This window comes from Haliotis rufescens, unplaced genomic scaffold (assembly GCF_023055435.1).
Source record: "Haliotis rufescens isolate VD_foot unplaced genomic scaffold, xgHalRufe1.0.p SCAF_13, whole genome shotgun sequence".
Lineage (NCBI taxonomy): Eukaryota > Metazoa > Mollusca > Gastropoda > Lepetellida > Haliotidae > Haliotis > Haliotis rufescens.
Genome location: NW_025963813.1, coordinates 31544836 through 31565694, shown reverse-complemented (window position 1 = coordinate 31565694; position 20859 = coordinate 31544836). Strand labels below are relative to the sequence as shown.

General features: G+C 39.9%; 1 protein-coding gene across 5 annotated transcripts in view; it reads right to left on the bottom strand.

Annotated features, from left to right (window-relative positions):
- LOC124152861 overlaps positions 1 to 20859 on the bottom strand; it is a 171568-nt gene that overhangs the window by 6736 nt on the left and 143973 nt on the right. The window lies entirely within an intron of this gene.

The following is a 20859-nucleotide window of genomic DNA, read 5'->3' as shown; positions in this document are numbered from 1 at the left end:
AACTCCATGTATTCCTGGAAATTATATTCTAAAAGTGGCACGGAACCAGACTCGCTAACAAACCCACTCACTCATTAAAGTAACATGAGATGCGAAGCAATGACTCAACAAAAAGGAGACGCTTTCCTAATCTTTATATGCTGATTCGGCAGTATCATGTTTCAATGCCTGTCAGCACTTCCCCACAGCCCATACGTGAGTACCAAAGTGTTTAAGCTGTCTGCGACATGCTTCATGGGACTTTTCGCCGACATTAAGCTGCCACGTCATGATCTCACTGTGACAGTGTAAACTCAGCGTTCAATCATTCACTAGATGCCAACTCGTCCGTCTAGACAATATCTACACTTTGGTGATGTAGTGATCGACAAGAGACCGACGCTCCCATCTATTATCCGGACAGTCGTAGAGCGTATACTCCCGATGTCTCAGTTCATGCTTACCAACCATACATCTTGACAATGCAGTAATCCAATAGGTGAGGTGAAATGGGGTTTAACGTCGCGTCCAAGATTATTGCACTTATATAGCGACGTGCATGCACGTGTATGTGTGTGCTTGTACTATTCCGGGCTGATGCCGATTTATAGTGCTAGCACACTGAGATACCATGCCGCAGTTTTACATGAATACACCACTCAGACACAGTACACTGACTCCGAGGCAACCAGTCCTTGTTTTAGCCCCTTAATGCCGAGCGCAAGACAGGGTAACAACAAGTACCATCTTTTAACGTCTTTTAGAATGACGCGGCTGGGGATCGAAAACCGGACCTTCCGCTATCCGGGCGGACGCTCAACCATTAGACCACGGAGGCGGTCCAGTAATCCAATAGACATGCATTGGCACCTCAACGGTACAATGTATTCATGGCATAAGCCTAAGTTATTATCATCCTTCGTATCCAGACTGACCTTGACCACGCATCCTAAGCGCTAAGCTGAATAAACCTTCGCTTTTATAAGTGAAGAAGATGCACCGATATTGGTACAAGTTATTCGTTGGATTAATTGGAAATATCTAAATGATAATGCCAGTGAGGGTCCAGATTACACTGTCACTTATCAAGTAAGCGTTATTTGCATGTCACGGTGTACAATCAATGTCGTATTATAAATCATATGACTGCCTATGAATATTTGTGCTATCGTGTTGTCTCTTGTCCTTTGTTTTCAGAGAACTCTAAACCGACCCGGAAGCACAGCCTCAGTTTTCTAGCACTTAAATACCTGCATACGTGCAATAATCCGGTTCGCCACGGAATGGGTATATTGGTTGGTTGGCTGGTTTGTTGTTTAACGCCGCAATCAGCAATATTCCAGCTATATGACGGCGGTCTGTCAATAATCGAGTCTGGACCAGACAATACAGTGATTAATAACATGAGCATCGATCCACGCATTTGGGATCGATGACATGCATCAACCAAGTCAGCGAGCCTGACCACCCGATCCCGTTAGTCGCCTTTTACGACAAGTATAGTCGCCTTTTACGGCAAGCATGGGTTGCTGAAGACCTATTCTACCCCGAATCTTCACGGGTCTGAATGGGTATGTGAATGATTGAGTGGATGAGTGCGTATTCTGATATAACTAACAGACGCAACGCTGCACAGAAAGTTGAGACGCCGTAAATTCACACACAACGGGAACTTCCATGTTTTTTCTTAATTATAACAATGATCTTGAAACATTTTTTTTAAACAATGGTAAAAAGACTCATACGTCATTGCAATGAAACAAACATCTCCAGTTTTCGTCCATTTTATGTTGAGTTTGTATAATTCAAAACAATGATGTAGCTTTAATTTGTCCCTATCGAATGTAGATAATATAGGTATACCCTGTTTATATCTTTACAGAAGTTTCCATAGTTGAGCCCTGCTGCTATTTGGCGCGAGGGGGCACGGGTGGCCCAGTCGTCTAAGGCGCCGCGATTCGCTGTGCAGAGTTGCGTCCCTTGGACACGCCAGAAACCTATGATTGTGGGTTCGAATACCGGTTCGCCCCGATTATGTTTCTAGGTTTGTCAGCACCATACCCATGCTCGTGGGTTTCACCGAAGTGGTAAACGTCTGAGACCTGCATCACTTCGGGCTTTCCACCCACATTAAGCTGACACGCCGTGATATAACTGGAATACTGTTAAAAGCGGCGTTAAACCCAACTCACTCACTCACGTTGCGCGAATCCTACCTCTGCTTCCACTGACGGAATGTGCAGAGGTGATGGCAAGGCTAGCAAATCTTGCATGCGGACATTGGTGTTTGTGAGATGTAATCAGCGAGTCCCTTGGCTCATTTTCCTCTCACTGGAATCAGGCCTTAACTTGATTCCTTGCATGGTTAAAAATAGCCTTTGCTGATGTAATATGAGCGTCCATTGGTCAGGACACGCGCTCGTCTTCTTCCCACTTGCACCCGGCCTTGACGTGATGCGTTGGTTGAAAATAGTAACGTCACAAAGCGCACGTGTGTATTCACGGGTGATGGAGGATTAGTGAGTACAAGCGCCTGAAGTACGATGTGTGTGCGATTTTATGATTTGGAGAACTATACTACGTACACGAATATAACGTTACCCATTACCGCGGGCAACATCGAAGCAGGCCAAAACCACATGGACATTTAACGTAAGATTACAGATGCTGTTGTCAAAACGCGATTGTATTCGATGGTATGTTATATTTCATGCACCAGATTGGTTTGTCGAACATGATCCCACGTGGAAATATAATCGAGCTATAATAAATTACGTTATTTTGATAATAATAATAATATTAATATGAATATTAATAATAGAAATAATAATAATAATAAATGCATTTGTATAGCGCAGCATTCACAGTGCATAAGTGTTCTGTGCGCTGCGATGGAAGTATTATTTCATATCGGATGTTTCATTTATACCTGTTTAATCTGTAATACATGAATATTATCATAAATATAAATGACTGGCGTATCATGAATATTGCTTTTGAAAATTAATGGAGCTGTGAATATTGCGCTCTCTCGACAATGAAAGTTTTTTGTTTCATAGCGGATGTTTTTAATACCGGTTAAATTTGAATAATATCATCATTAGCTAGTATAAATTCCTTAATAATTTTGAAAATTGTTTGTTCATTATGCACATGTTTCTTTACGAGTCTCATTTATGTACATTAATATTGAATATTAGATCAGTCGTGACACCACTTGTTGTCGACGTAGCAATATAGCAATTGTTGTTTAACCCCACACTCAGAAGTATTCGAGCTATATATCGGCGGCCTGTAAATAATCGAGTCTGGACTAAACAATCCAGTATTTGACATCATGAGCATCAACTTGCGCAATTTGGATACGATGACATGCATCAACCAAATCAGCCTCTGACGACAAGCATGGGTTGCTGAAGAACAATTCTAACCCTGATCTTTCCTAATTCATCATTCTCTGACGTTAAGCATTGTATTAAATCATCAAAGAGTGACGGTCGTCTATCTTTTTACTCTTGTACTCGTATAAAATACACCGCTATGGATCCTGAGGTCATTATGTAATTCATGCATTGAATTCATTATATTGAATCATCAAACAGTAAATATAAAAGTTAAACGCCACAGAGTAGACAGTCTAGACTATCCGCCGAAACAGATTCCAAAGGGCGAAAATGCAAAATAGCGGTGTCAATTATATGAATGGATCACTGAACATGAGTAATGCCACCCGGTGTCAGCGAAAAGTGTAAGCATGAGAATGTCCTGCCCTAACGGAACCACTCGCCACGCAGTAGCCCCATGCAGTAGCCGTCACCTCACTCTTGTTTGTCCGTTTGTTGTTTAACGCCGCACTCAGCAATTTTCCAGCAAAATGACGGCGGTCAGTAAATAATCAAGTCTGGACCAGACAATCCAGTGATTGACATCATGAGCATGGATCTACGCAACTGGGATATGATGACATGCATGGAATAAGTCAGCGAGCCTGACCACCCGATCCCGTTAGTCGCCACTTACGACAAGTATGGGTTGCTGAAGACCTATTACAGACCGCCGTCATACAGCTGGAATATTGCTGAATACGGCGTTAAACAACAAACCAACCAACACACCAATCTACCTACACTCTTGTACTGATATGATGTACCCCGATGTGGACCCTCATTTCTTTCGTAACGGATTTCTTGATGGCCTCAGTGGAGCATTCAAGGCGTTTTATGGTAGGCATGTAGAGGACATTTCCAAATCTGACGCATCAGTGACAAAAAAGATGTCCGATGCAATTCCCTATTTTAACTTGTACTATATATGTTCCCGTGTCATGACACAGTCGGAATCGTACAATCGACTCTCCTTTATGCAGAGATTTCTATTAGATATTTAAACTGGTTTTGTCGCTGTATTTATATTCACATAGATGAGATATTCCAGTGGAATATCATAAAGCGACAATGTAACTAATATACTGTTTTACATACCCATACATTTCGACGTACGCATAACATATGCAAGTGGACTATCAATGCCAGTGACAGTGTTACACTCATAATGTTATGATACACCCAAGCCTGTTGTTGATCCTAAAGTCTTTTGTCATGAATGCATTCATCGCTCTACACGTATGCATATTGACGCAGGTGAAATACCATGCAGTGACTAAGTCTTGTACTGTGATGATACGCCACACTGTGGATCGTCAAGTCTTTGGTCATGTACACATTCAGTGACCAATGCATGATGCATGCAATGGAATACCACACAGAGACAATGTCAGGATGGTATTGTTTTGAAATACGCAGCAGTAGATCCTCAAGTCTTTGGTCATGAGACCCGTGAAGATCCGGGTTAGAATAGGTCTTCAGCAACCAATGCTTGTCGTAAAAGGCGACTATGCTTGTCGTAGGAGGTGACTAACGGGATCGGGTGGTCAGGCTCGCTGAATTGGTTGATGCATGTCATCGTATTTACAGACCGCCGTCATATAGCTGGAGTATTGCTGAGTGCGGCGTTAAACTACAAACCAAACCAAAATCTTTGGTCATGGGTCCATTCCTCGACCCGTATACGACGCATGGCCATGTAATACCATACAGTGACGAACTCTTGTACTGTTTTGTTATACACATATGTGCTATTTATTCCAGCGCCTAAGCAATTTACCCGCAATACCGCCTGTGGTGTGCTGTTAACGCATCCTTATTACATGGAATGTAATAAATGCGAATAATTGCGCCCCTTTCGGCAATGCATATATAGATATTACTGAATGCACGGACCATTGACATGAGTTCATCACAATTACCTGCGAATAGATGACATGATTACTGAAGATAGTAGCTATTTGTACCCCTAAGGACAAACAAAATTAGTTCCCAGCGTGGGACGATTCAAATTCTAACGAAGCTACGAAATGGACATTGAAAACCCCAAGCACTTTTTTCTTTCACACATCACTGGAGCAATTTGCACAAAGTGATTGCTTTTAATTCGTGCCGTTGGGAGCATACATCGGAGTAACCTTTCTTAACATTCATGCCCATTATATTCGGCCTGGCAGGGAATTGCCGACTAAGGACTATAGCACCGCCCGGAGGAGCATGCCACAGTATTGAATGGGATTCTTGTGAATCTTCCTGTACTGAAGATTCTTGGAGAATTCCAACTTTCGGTCTCTGTAGACAGAAACTTTCACACGAGAAGGGCAAAAGATGGGGAACTGGCACTTTGTCAACCAGGACCCTTTCAAGAATCAAATACTGGCAGCATTTGTCTTGCTACCAGTGTCCACATATCCACTGAAAGGATTGACCAATACTTTAAATATTGGTTGCTGAGTGCGGCGTTAAACAACAAACCAACAACAACAACATCTGAATTGATCACTCAATATCAGTGATGACCACACATGTTCGCGAAAAGCATTCTGAAAACATTTCCACTATACCAAAAAGTAATAAAATTAAAACATCGACCTGGTCATCACAGGCCGTATTAAGTTCAGCAATGTTATACAACGTTACATCATTCGTGACCAACTCGTGTTATTCCGGGACAAGCCAAATAGCGACTCGTGCCCCTCTCATGGCCATTTTTTGCGACCGGGTTCCGTCTTAGCGCAAACGGGCATACCTAAAATTATTTCCCAATGTATTATATATATTTTAGATGCAATTTAAAACACATTGGGACGTGCGGAATTATACAGTATGATTGAACACATTTAACTGTTTCTTGAGTACATTTTTAGATGCAAGACACATGTAGAATCAAACATTATTTCTGAGGGATTCTTTGACGAAGAACTTAAAATCATACGCGCATTCTGATTGGTTTGTCGTATTTTCGCACATAACCTTCATCGATAGGGGGACGAGTCTTCTTGCAGGTTACGGAAAGGGGCGAGTGGTGACGAATGACCGTTACATGTCTGAAGTGAGTGCAGCTACAACATTGAACCAAGTGATCTGACTAAATCTCTGTGAACACGTGCCTAAAGGAATGGAATATTTTCTGTCAGTTATTAAGAGTTCAAACACACATACCAATGAACACCACAATTGTATGGAACATGCGTGTTCCTGGCCCGCAATTCCATTGGGTACGCTAACAAGCATTTCCACTCCAAGGGTACACGTTGTATTCCTTTCCATCGTCGTTTATCATGTTAAGACTAAAATGAACTGTCTGTACCATGTCAGCGTTATACGTGGTTAATATTAACATACTCTAACATTACCCTTATTTACACGCTGACCATGTCTGACAATATTTGTTCGCGCGTTCTGCCACTTCAACACATTGTAATCATCTGGTAATAGAATATTGGACCACCTAATGACAATACCAAATTTCGGGCACTGCGTGCAATGTTTGTATGCCACGTTGTGTAAATGTCCTTGTTTTTGTATAAACCACCGCTATTTACTTTACTTGAGGGCTGCCTGAATATGTTGTCAGTCATGAAGAATCAGCTGGAAACACTAAGTGCGAGCACACTATTCGCTGTCTCGTCTCATCACCAGCACGAACAATGACAGAAAAGACGACGCTCAGATCCGACATTAAAGGACCTTAAATGTCAGTGGAAGCAGTATGTTGAAGACTTTGTGTGCAGGTCGTATGCCTCGGGCTATAAGCGGTACAATGGTTGTGAAGACATACAACTTATATGATAATGGATAATGTCTGCTTTTAGCAACTCGTATTATCATCGTCAGAGGACTAACACTACGTGGGTCAATGGTTAATACAGTAAATATATCTTGGATCGATTTGAGAACCCATTTCATGTAGTTTTAAGCGATTTTGGTCGTCTTGTTATGAATCAACTTCACTACATAATACGTACTAGCTTTGGCACTTAACCTGACAGAATGACTAATGCCATCTTGCGTGAGACAAGGATGCAGTTTGCTTAACAAATTGAGGAGGTTACTCGACAAATATTTCTCGAACGTACATGTAAACAGAAGATACGTTCTTGTGAGTCATCTGTTGGAAAACAACAAGTGTCGGGCAATAGAAGATATACACACATGTTTCATGATTAAAAAAATGAAACAGACTGGGAATGGTTATTCGACGGTGATCCATTTGATGCGGGTATCATAGTTGTGTTTTGGGCCTTACGTTTGCATTGTTTGGGCGACTGATTTTAGCTTTGTAACGTTTTGATAACTTTGTAATCTTTTGGTCAAATCCAATTTTCAAATGTATTTCTTGTTTTGCCGGACAGTTTATTTTACTTTTCATATGAAATAGGCAAGATGTTTAAAATCATATCCTGTTTTATTTTTTTTGGCCAAACACATATCACCTTCATGTCAAACATTCATGTCGTGCTTAAAGTTACACGAAAAACATAAAGTACAATATCGAAATTGATACATTATATTCTACAAAATATGGTTTCACGTTGGTTTTAGCAATATTCTCTGTCCGTTAAGGCAGGGCGTTTGGTTGGGTGGGCGAGGTCACTTAAACTGGGTACCTCTTTCGGGAATCGACCCAAGTCTAGGAGCCACCGCTTTGACCATTTACCTACCTCTCAAATTATAAACATCTGGAAGCGGGTAGATATATTACGGATGAACACGTCTTGACTAGTGGGGGCATGCATTAAGATATCTCCTTAATATATAGTGGATATTTCATGTGTCGAGTCAAATATCATGTTTCTCTCTTCGGGTGACAGAGGGAAAGGAGATATAAGATATCTCCTTTTCCCCCGTCACGAATATCCTATTTATCAAATACTTCTTGTGTACTTGTCTACCAGGAAATTAAATTATTTCGCTACAAATGTAAAACCTTGAAACGTAAATTCTTCCTAATAAACACACAAGTACCATCCCTTGTATCTGTTCACCATCGCTTGTATTTGCGACTTAAAAAGCAGTTTCGTGTTTGCAAAATCTTCAAAGATGTAAACAAGAGTATAAACAAATATTTAGGGTCACGAAAATTAATTATCATACATTTATATACAAAATCAACATGAACAAACAAATATTCTTGAAAACTAGGAGCCCGCCGTTGGAAGCGAACGAATACACGCAGGTCAAGTAACAAAAATGACCCTGTGCGAAACGAACAGTCTCGATTGACGAGCTTAATAAGAAAAATCACAGTTTATAAGGAAACATTTTCGAGAGAATAACAAACGGCAAGAAGTGGAATTAACCCCATAAACGACCATATGTCATTATTTTGCCCTGTCAATGTGGACCTAACGTAAAAAGAACGTCAACAGTTTGTTTACGGGCTTGTCACTTACGACAAAGGGAGACAATTTAAGGGGAGATAACTCTTGTACGAAAATAGTTCCGTCAAAGTGTTCACTGCAGTGAAATATCAAGTGTTACGTTCACTGCAGTGAAGTATCAAGTAGTATGTTCACTGCAATGAAAATATCAGTTTTCATTACTTCGAAAAACTCAGTCTTTCACACGAAGTTGACGATAGGACTAAGAAATAGCGTTAACAACGGCGTAAATAAGGCTATAGCTGTAAGCTGCTATAGCGACTGTGTGTCAAGGTCACAGGTAGGTCAGCGCGCGGTAAATGCTTCAATCACTGTGACATTTCTGTTCCTTAAGCTTGAGCATATGTTGGTCGGGAGTTTGAGTAAAAGATTATGACCCTTGATCGGTCACGACCCCATTCCATACCATCACCACCAACGTGGTGAACATCAGAGACCTGCAGTACTTCAAGGAAGCCATGGAACGATGCCCAAAGGCTGGAATACCTAAATTAACACGTGACATAAAAGTCTAAAAATGGAATTCCCTTTCTGCACATGACACTAGTGTCATAAATACCAGATAACACTTATGTTTTAATAACATCCGTTCGTCACAAATAGAACGATAATGTAAGCCTCATTTGGGATAAAGCAACGCTCCAAATTAGCGCTCGGTGACTTTTTAATAAAAAAAATTCAAAACTACTACTAAAAACCAAATCATCCTTTATTTCGTGGTTACCTATCCTTCCATCAAATTATATGTGTAACGGTAAACACTAGGTGAACAGACAAATTACATGAGGAGCACGTTGCCTCGTTAACGCAACCTCCCTCTCCACCCCAATCCCCATCATCTATACATTCCTGATTGATCTGTTATAGGATAAAGGTGATAATATTGCAATCTCATTTCGCTATTAAACGACTTCGGTCATCAATACCAGTTCGGAGCTATCGTTTCCTCTTCAGCGTTCTTTCATTGAGACACTTGGCGTCTCAACGGGGGAGATGTCCCCATTTTTACAGTTCCTCATTATGAATAGAAGTCATATATTTTGGCATGATAAAAACGAATCAGTATAAAACGGTTTTAACTGACAAATGTGAATATTAGATTGCAGATTGAATTACATTTAAATGAGAAATCTAAAGCATCATAGCGTTAGAGAAACGTTAACACTGACATATTGAGAAATTCAATTGAAAAACGGATTGTATTTTGTTCAGAAAAAAACAAGGTAATTTGTATTGGTTCAACTGAATTGGAGGTAATTGGTTACCACTGACGTCAATTTAAGAATACAAAAGTATATTTTAGTGACAACTTTCCCATCTTTACATCGTTTTTATCAATATGCTTATCCCGGGGCAGAATATTCCCTAATTCTCCATTCTTGTATATAAAAGCCGACTGAATCAGGCACAGGGATAGGGTGTGCCACCTGGATATTGTGTCATATTACCCCGACGGAATGTATTGTTGTTCATGCTATCAACCACCGTTTTTCCTTGTCCGGACTGTAGTATTATATGCTTCTGTGATATAGCTTGCTCAATCATAGGTTTATTATGTCCAAGATCAATTAGTACATGTTAACGTGACGTAGTAAATCTCCTGCTTGAAATAAGACAATGTGCGCTCTCTGTACTTCCAGTCGCAATTATATTGCCGATGTGACTTAAAATTAAAATTAAAAAAAAGTATAATAACTCACTCCAGTCGCAATCAAAACCACTTGCAATATAGTGTAGATAGCCTGTCTCTAAAATAGAACCTACCCCCCCCCCCTGGGATTCTGTGTCTATCCTTTCAACTGTTTTGAATTTTGTTGTGTCAAAGTGCTTCAAACACAAAGCTCAAAGATCAGATTGCTTTGTCGTACTTTTATGAAAAGTCAAATGGTAAAATAAATGTTTTTCGCGATTAAACTATCGCTTTGAGAATTAAGAAAAAAACATGTCTCCTGTTGAGTATATAACACGTCTCGCTGCATGGCACGAGGATATGGAACATCTGCGACTGGGCAAATGTAGACTAACCTGCCGGCTACAAGAACATATACTCTTGGAAATTGGAATGGAGAAAAACATTACACACGCTATCAAAACAGTCGCCGAAACACGGGGTTCAAACTTTCCCTTGCCCGGAATTTCAGTTTATCATTCTCTAAAAGATCGTTATGTAAATCCAACAAATCCCTTTGAGACAAACCCTGGTTAAATTCATCTGAATGCGAGATATCAAGGTCCATTTTCAAATAATAATATTGGGATCTCTCTGCACCGTCTGTCATATATTCCTGCCTTCTAAAGAAAACTAGGGCAGAGGTTTTGACAACTTCCCCCAAAAGATATAACAGAATGCAAAAGCATGTTATCGATTTTTAAGAAATATGATACCGCCCTCGTGGTAAACGTGTCTTCAAAATATCCCATCAAATAGGAGAAAAACCAGCCGACTCTTTCCAAGAGTGAATTGAAAGGTCAGTGACGATTATCATCAGTCTTAAACCAGTTTTTCATTTAACGCAACCTCTAATACAAGACATTAGGAAAATAAAGCTACAATTTTACACCATATTCAGCGTAAAGCACTTTCCAATGTAAAAACGATGTAGTATAGCTTCACGATTTAGAATGGAGACAAAGCAATGCATTAACCGGCGTTAATTCGCCTCTTCGGGAGTGTGTTTGATCCTGTAGTAGATCTAAAATCCTAAGGTTGTAAATTTCACAGTTTGTTTGGAGTAACCAGTTGTTTCAAGGGAGCGTTTCAGATTACAAAACTATTCTATTACAAAGCGTAATAGCAACAAACCCATTTCCATAATCAAGAGCAAACTCTGCTAAAAACGGAACAGTGTAAGATTCCGACTATATCATGAGTCTATGAATCACTATCAAATTTCATGTGTTCGCGAAAATGTTAGCAAACCTGGGAACATCGTTCATTCAGACAGTACAGTTCCCCTTGGATTAACCGATTTGTCGGATTAACGAAAAAGGGTTGTCTAAATACCCTTTAAGTGTATATTCTATAAATGTGTCTGAAGCTAAATGCTGGGGATTAATGATTTTCACTGTTCTCCAGGTATTTCACCGTACATCAGCATAATGTATGATGAACGCCTAAAGCCAAAGGGGTCACAGAATACCACCTTGGCGAAGCCAACGAAAGCAAAGAGAATCAAGGTTCTGACTACACACGAATCACTTCGGTCAATCTGCGAGGCTGACTCTCGATTTGCATCACTTTAACAACCGAACCCACTGCATCTACTATTCAAGGATCTTTTGGTATGTTGAAAGTTATAACTACTTTCGATTTCATATTATTCGAAACAGTACATATATGAGTGAGTGAGTGAGTACGGTTTTACGCCGCTTTTAGCAATATTCCAGCAATATCACAGCGGGGGACACCAGAAATGGGCTTCACACATTGTACCCATGTCGGGAATCGAACCCGGGTCTTCGGCGTGACGAGCGAACGCTTTCACCACTAGGCTACCCGACCGCCCCTAGTACATACATAACTGTATGTGTAAACTGAGTGTGTGCATAGGAGGTCGTGTTATTACATAAACAGATGCTGGGATTATATACTTCTGCACAGTTTAATATTTGTTACAGTTACATTCGTGTTTACGTGTCTGTCTAGCGCGGTGTGGTAACCTCGAGGTTAAAACGTCTACTAATCATGATGAAGATGAAGATTTGATATCAAACAGAAGGACCAGTGCTATGTGTAGAGTGTGATCTGCTGTGCAATTAATTGACTATTACTAAGATCGCTCAGTAGAGACAGAAATTACCGATGTTTATTCGTGAATGACAGGGACTCATATGATTGTCTTGTTCATGTTCTTCGTCAATAAATAGCCATGTAAGCCGTATAACGAAATGTAACAATAGCATGTTGGACAATTTCTTATATTTTCAAGACAGACTGTCCTAACCGTAGGCGTAGTGGAAGGGATACCAATCCACCTTTAAAGGAAAACTTGGCTCCAACTCTTTGCCGTCTAGCCGGCGCCGTTTTTAATCAGCACGCGTAATCACCGGATGCCAATTGGCGTCAGCTTCCCAACAAACTTGGTTTCGGACCAGCGAGGGAGCAATTGGAGGACCTCGATTACAGCGAGGGGGAATCCCCTTGAATCCTCGCATTTGATTGGATGATACTTACTATAACCTTTCATCGTGCAAAATCCGTCTGCATGTGTAAATGTGTATGTACAGTTATGTAGTTTAGTACAAAGCATACACGCGAGCGTATTTATTTTTTCAACAATGAAGTCCAGTTTATGTATTCAAAACAACAACGACCCTTTCATACAGTACAACATATTACTACTCCCTTCAATATACAACAATTACTACTCCCTTCAATATACAACAATTACTACTCCCTTCAATATACAACAATTACTACTCCCTTCAATATACAACAATTACTACTCCCTTCAATATACAACAATTACTACTCCCTTCTTGTCATCAATGTTTAATGGCATAACCCGACACCTGTGTATTTTTCGCCATTCACTTGATGGTCGGTGAAAGACTTTATTAAAGGTATAATTACTGGTAGAACCACTCAGAGTACCTGACAAAGACCATGCAGTATAAACCAATAACGTTCACCCTTGCCTCTGAGGGTGTCAAGGATGTATAGCAGTCAGTGGTTCGCATTTGGCATTTTTTAACCGATAATCCGTTGATTCATTAATCTTATCTTGCACTGTGGATTTGTCAAAAGCAATTGCTTATATATGTAGCCTCACTGAAGCAGACAGAATACACCATATCTGGGCGTGGAGTGTCTATGTGAAACCATCATGCTGTAATTTGATCAAAGGTTTAGCCGTTAATACGATGATTGATTGGTCATTATTATCTAACTCAGTGAGTTATACGTAACTTTGAACAAGTTTCTATGTACAGCTACAGGTGTATTGGATATTGTTCCTTTATGTGGATTTTGACGGCTACATTCCTCGAACAAGGTAACTGCCTAATATTATACGTAAAACCTTTGTCGGTTGGATATCAATATTTACATTTTGTGTTCATTCGTTTGCTACACTGATCAAAGTATTCTCATGCGTAAACAATATCCGGCAATAGCAATGAGTTGTTCCAAAGTGCTATGCTCGTGGTTATTATTTTTTTTGAATATATAATGTAAAAACTGCATCTAAAATAACTCGATATTGGAATATATTATTTCGGATGAGATAATATTTTCAAAAACAATTCATCCGATCAAAGCAGCAAAATTCTTTGAAGTTACATTACTGGATATTTTTCAAACGAAACACCGGTATATCGTACAGCTGGTTACTATTTCCGGCTTAGTTTACGCGATAATTTATCTCAAATTTCACATTCGTATTTTACCCACTTTGGTCGAATTCTCTGAAGTGATACTATGTAGGTTCTTATTGTGCGTAGTATGATGTTGACCAATTGCTTAAAGTCGTGTATGCAACCAACAACATGTATACATGGATTGACTTTGGATTCTTGTCGGTTTACTGAGGTGTGAATTGAAAACCCGGTGTGCAAGATGTATGGATCCGTGTGGCGTATTCTCACAGACATTTGCACATCGGTTTTACGATTCATACCTCAATAAACCGCACAAAATACACAGTAAATCCTTGTAACTAAATTCGAAAATGAAAACATGTGTTATCTACAATAGTTTAACCATATATATATGTATGTATATATCACAGCAGATAAAAATGAAGCGAATGATAAACATTCCACGTATAGCAATACATACATGAATTGTTTAATTTATGCACGTCTTCAGCAACCCAACCCGTAAAAGGTGACTATGCTTGTCGTAAAAGGCGACTAACGGGATCGGGTGGTCAGGCTCGCTGACTTGGTTGATGCATGTCATCGATCCCAATTGCGTTGATCGATGCTCATGATGTCAATCACTGGATTGTCTCGATTATTACAGACCGCCGTCATATAGCTGGAATATTGCTGAGTGCGGCGTTAAACAACAAACCAACAAACCAAATGACACGCCCACATCAGTCAGAAGCCATTAACTGGGAGTAGGATCATAAAAAAGTTGATATGACCTATCAATCAAGCCAACAGACGAGACGAACTGCAACAGTCGGACTGTAACGAACCGGAACAAATATGTGCGGGAGAAACTCCCTGTTTCATATGACATCGTCAAATACCGCCAGATTCAAACATTAGTTCCCTGAGAACGGGAAGACATAGTTGGAGAAATGCTGGTGAGGATGAAACCGGAAGACATGAATTTTGTGAGACTCTAGCGACCGAAAAAACACAGGCTGGCGAAGCTGCATGTTTGCTGTTTCATTCCTTCTCGGCATTCGGTCTCAAAGGGTAGATTGGACAATAAAAAAGAAAGAATGTCTTTCTATATAATTCTTCGATCCGCCGAAAGGTGTCCCTTCGCAACGTGCAGCGAGAAAAGAGCCGAACACTAGTCAAACCAGTCGAAATCATAGTCTGTAACAAGCAAATTTTGATTCAGCGAAGGAAACGCTAATCCATATTTCAATACTTTCAAAGTTGGAGATGTGTTTCCCTTTAAGATGATTTAGGATGGTTTAGAGCTGTTTAAATTACTTCTTATTTTATACTGAACAAAACAAGGGAGGGATCATTAATATTTTGGGGGATATTTTTTGTAGTGAACAGTGAGCACACAGTTTCACAAAAATATTCCAAAAATATTCTATATTCCCAACTTGGTTTTTTTTCAGTATATTTCTACGCCTGGCTGTATAACGAGTTGCACGTGTCATTAGCGTTGTGCGGGATTTTACGAGCGTGTACACCATGTGACCGAAGGTCCAGAGGTATACACGAATGTTCAGCTCATCATATCACGCAGTTGGAGACTCAAAGTGTGAATGGGCTCAACTGTGACGTAAAGACTGTCATGCACTGGACGGCGATGACGTCATGATGACGTCATGTGCTTCCGTGATAACTGAACCCGCCCCGTTAGCAGGCTGTGAAATCAGTTGCTGTGACTATTGATCAAGCTCCATATTTGATTAAAGTGGTTTCCAGTTTGCCAAGCTGAATGGTACGTTTTTTCACATTTCGGATTATGAAACAAATACACGTATCAAGATAAATATTTATACGAATTAATATGAATATTTCCGGTATCCAATTCCACCTAAAAAAATATTTAAATGAAATAAACTCACAAAACTCATAATACAAGCACACACTCCCTTTCATTTTCTATTAAGTTTTGGTTTGGCAGCTGTTTATCATATTCCGACAGATTTACGTGATAAATAACTCTGTGACATCTGTGACGCTCGTAAAACATACCAACATTGAATAAGAGGATTTGTAAAGCTACATTTTAAAAACAAAGTATTCATATTCCTGAGATTATATTGCAGAATGTCGGTACCAAAATGGGCTCAATACATTCCATTTTGGCAACCTTATACTACTCTTAAACTGTTTAGTTTCTTATCTCAACAGAATCTAGTCTTCATTTGTTGAGATAATATTGCAGCATGTCGGTACTAAAATGGGCTAAATACATTACATTTTATCAACCTTTTACAACTCTTAACCTGTTTCTTTTTATGTGTCAACGAAACGTTAGCATTTCTATTATCAACTATCAATATACTACTTTGAGGTTCATTATACTTTTTAAAATGATCTGCTTGTCACTCCCAGCAATTTGAAAGAAACTTTTTATCTCGAACATTTTGCAAATGCTGGTCAGGCAAAAATCAACTAAAGTACCCTTCATTTTAGAATCAATGGTTTGAGTGACAGCCCTGTCAATAAGTGTTTGGTCTTCATCTTGCGTTCACATTCCTCTCAATTGCAATGTAAATTCCATGTTCCATTTCAATGAAATTCCTTTTACATCAACAGCATTGGATTTACATCACTTCAGCCTACTTCAGGAAACCTCGAAACGACCAACCGTCAAAATGTAAGATGTTATACACGTAAGATGAAATACCTTCGAGTGACAGAAATAGGTGCATGCCAAATTCAAGTATCTGTCGACCACACACGGATAAAGTAAAGTGAAGTAAAGCAAATATCATAGACATGCTACTAAATCGAACACCACGTCGAAAGCTCCTCAAAAGCAAAAGAAACGAAAATAAACCGAGATCTACACAGTACATATGACACGAACAGGGTTACCACAGAGAAACAGTAAACGTATACTTGACAATTCATCAATCTTGCGGTGTCCAAAAGCTCCCGTTTGCACTTGAGACTTCTGTGAAATGAGGCTGTGCGACTTCAAACGTACATCCAGAAGCTGGTACTCTTCTTGTTCCTCCACCTACGACGAGCTGTCCTCATGTTGCGCTGACGTAGCGACTTTCTGTTCCTGTGAAGAGCTAGATAAGTAAATCTTCTTGTCACCCTGGGGAATCTGTGTACGGCCGTGGACAAAGCACATTCTTTTAGAAAAACACATGTTCCAAAGGTGACTCAAGGTGACAGTCGAATGAAATCACCGATACGGGATTTATGCATCACCTTGCAACATAAATGTCTGAGTTTTCTATATTGTCCGAGCGTCGACATCGGTCTATAATTCCGATAGACCTCACTGAAACCAATACGCCATCTTGGTTGCCTGAACTGCGTCCAGTTCTTCATGGTTTGAACGTACACATTGGCGTTAAAACTATGACCCAAACGGAATTATTTCATAACGCGCCTTGCTGTAGCAAACTACTAACACACGCACAAGGATAACTGTCCTGTTAAGGTTTATCGGTTCACTGCGATAACCACGCATATGTATGTAGAAATATGGTGTGTTTATCTCAATACTCAAGCAAAAGAACTCCCTGGTGCAAGTTACGATAGCTTTTTTCTTCAAAATGCAATACCATTTGGCACAGTAGGAAAACAATGGCTTTATGGAACGTTTTGGGACATTTACTTGATTCAAGCTCAGATCAGTTCAATATTGGCGTGAAATTTTTCACCACTGGGACTGTACATGGCCATCAAAGTATTCTTGACAAAGTGTTTGTTGTTTGGCATTACAGCCATCCCGTGTTGTGGTGAGCTGAACCAAGTTTACTTGTTCTTCAAACATGTTTAAAGCTCCTTAAGTGTGAATAACTGAAAGTAAACAGTCAGCTTAGATTCGAAATTAGATTGGTCCGTTTCCTCCCAAGGGCATTTGTTTTTACAGAATTTCTTTTATTTTACTCGAGGAATGCATTTCTGAAATCAATGAGCCTGTTTGAAACGTTATATATTTCCATGCTCCAATTTTACTCGTTTTTGAACGGAAGCCTGTATTAATAAAACAAATGGGTCTGTTTAGACCCAAGGGTATCTCATTTCACTATTAACACGCCACTGGGATTGTATCGTGCATTCCTATCATGTCGTTACCATACCGTTCTGCGACAAATTAGACCATCCATTGTCTGGCATCTCATCCACGAAATATCTACTATCTTGTAAAGGATTAACGTGATTTCTAGATGCTCTCTAATCCTCTGTTCCAACTTTCCCTCTTTCAGACAGCAAATTACAGCCCTGGCTTCCAAGGTCTTTTCGACAAAACTTAATTAATGACAACACTGGTGTTTCAATTGGAATGAAAGGAACGTATGAGGATTCATTCAAACACGAACGTGGCAGAGTTAATCCTATTGTTCCGTTGCAAATCAAATGGGTCTCAGGAGCACACTTTTGGAGCACTACATCTACCTTTAATCACATGAAGCCAAGATCAATGTCCCTGCAAATCTTTCCAAGATGCAAAAGATTGCTGGATGTCTGAAACTCTCAACTGATTACAGGTGCGTATGAAGCCATGGCATTTCCTCGCATAACTGCTGATTCTTCAAAGCTCACACAGTCACTGATTAATCCAGGAATCTGTTGTCTGCGAGTTCTAATCTAAAGGTCTGATACATATTAGGATCAGGCAAATATAGAGTTCAATACGCTCCACCTTTTCCAAAGAAGAACCAAAATGCCTCTCCGTCTTATTTAGCTTACCTGTTTTACGGATGTGATAATGGTGACTCCGTTTGATGACAATATGTTTAGGCAGTTGCATGTATCCGTATTTTTTATTCGTATTATATGATGAATGTGGGGCGGTGGGGTAGCCTAGCGGTTAAAGCGTCACGCCGAAGACACGGGTTCGATTCCTGACATGGGTACAATGTGTGAAACCCATTTCTGGTGTCCCCCGCCCTGATACTGCTGGTATATTGCTGAAAGCGGTGTGAAATCAAACTGTTAAACTATGTTGAATATGGCACAATAGACCTTGTTGTCAAGTCGCTTAACTGCCGGGACATGATGGTCGAATCCACGATAATCGATGATCAAAAGCCCTGTCTGTCAGCACCATAGTAATTCCTTTGAAACATTACAAAAGGTCATTCTATTTTGATTGATGTTGATTATGAGCCATGCATTCACTGGCCCCTCCGAACGTAAAACTGACGCAAATGACAGACTAAAAATTTCGAAAAAAATTATATATCAACCATCACGTAGTTTTAAGTCGAGAAATCACTCGAATCTGGGAGTTTCGGAAGTAGAATCAACTGATTGTCATGATTTCTCCATTACGTAATCCAAGGTTTCACGCAAATGATATACGTCTTAAATGCTTCTAAAATGAATTTTCTCCCACTTAAAGCAACCATGCCATGATAACTGCAACGATTTTCACATCATCGCCAGATCACTAACTTTGGATCACCTTGCACGCGAGATTCTGTGTTCAGAAAGACGCCTCAAGATATCCATATTTAACATATGTCAAAATGTATCCATTGGTGGTCAGCGGTGATATATACATATGCCGTGAATGACAGTCTTCTGAAGCTTATCACCATCCTTTATCTTACGACACGTATACTGGCAAAATGGTCTTTGAGAAGTAAAACCCCATTGTAGTCATGCACAAAGAAGCTTTCAAACCCTCGCGTAAATGTAACTCTAAAGAGACGGTTTGCTGGACATAAAGGTACATATCATGGTCTAACAACTTGCAACTCATTTTCCTTTCTTTAAAGAAATCAAACATCAAGACGTTAGTCTGCGAAGAAGAACGCCGTGTAACAGGTTTTTGAACATCTACCAGCCGCCTGTACTTATGTCCATTAGAATGACTTGTATAAGTTGCAAGTTACCGGGTCCTTTACGGCAACTGTAATTAAACGCCGGCCTTTCACGGTGCATATAGTGCCCTTGTTATGGCTTTGTTGGACTCTTGTTACGGAAGGTATCTTGGAAGTAGCCAAGCTGTAATTGTTCTGTGCCATAGACGAGAAGACAAGCCTCAATTATTGATGCCAGATTAGTGTTAGACAAGGTTGTCATCCTTTGTTAGTTTTCTTCAGGGTGATGCAACAGTTCCTTGGTATGTCTGGACCAGGGAGCGTTATTGGTGACAAGGAAATTAAGCATCGCATCATCCATGGTTAGTGCTGACTAGAAATTGAGGGGTTCAGGATCAAACGGACCTGCTGCTCTTTCAAGAATTCGGGCACCAAGCCCTTTTAATCCTAGACCCCTCAAATAGACACTGGCTTTGACGAAATCCTTCTGGTAGAGTTGTGGTTTGACATGCAAATAAGTAACATTGATAGGTGGGAACACATGTACTTTACATACATTTGCCACACGTTAAGGTACACATTTACTCACAAAAATGTTTACGACCAACAAAAAACGACATTGAGAAATGGAAGAAAGAAAACTCAAAACAAGCAGGCATGCATGCACGAAAGGAGATAACAGAAACTGAACGGTATGGGTATAGTGTTAACCAAACAATAATCATAATCAAGATGGATCTGTGACTCGAACTCACAAAATATTAGACACCTCGTCAGTAGGGATCCCTATTCGCCCGGAAACCAAACCATAAGAACATTATGTTGCCAACGTCAATATATCCAAAGAATTATTTCTCACACAGCAAAAAAAGTGTAGGTTTCCGTCTTCCGGAAACCTTCCGGATACCTTCCCATTTTGGATCCGGCCCGGATACCTTCCGGAAACCTTCCCTCAAAAAATGTCAAAATTTGGGGGGTGCATTTTGTTCACTTAAGTGTGAAACACAT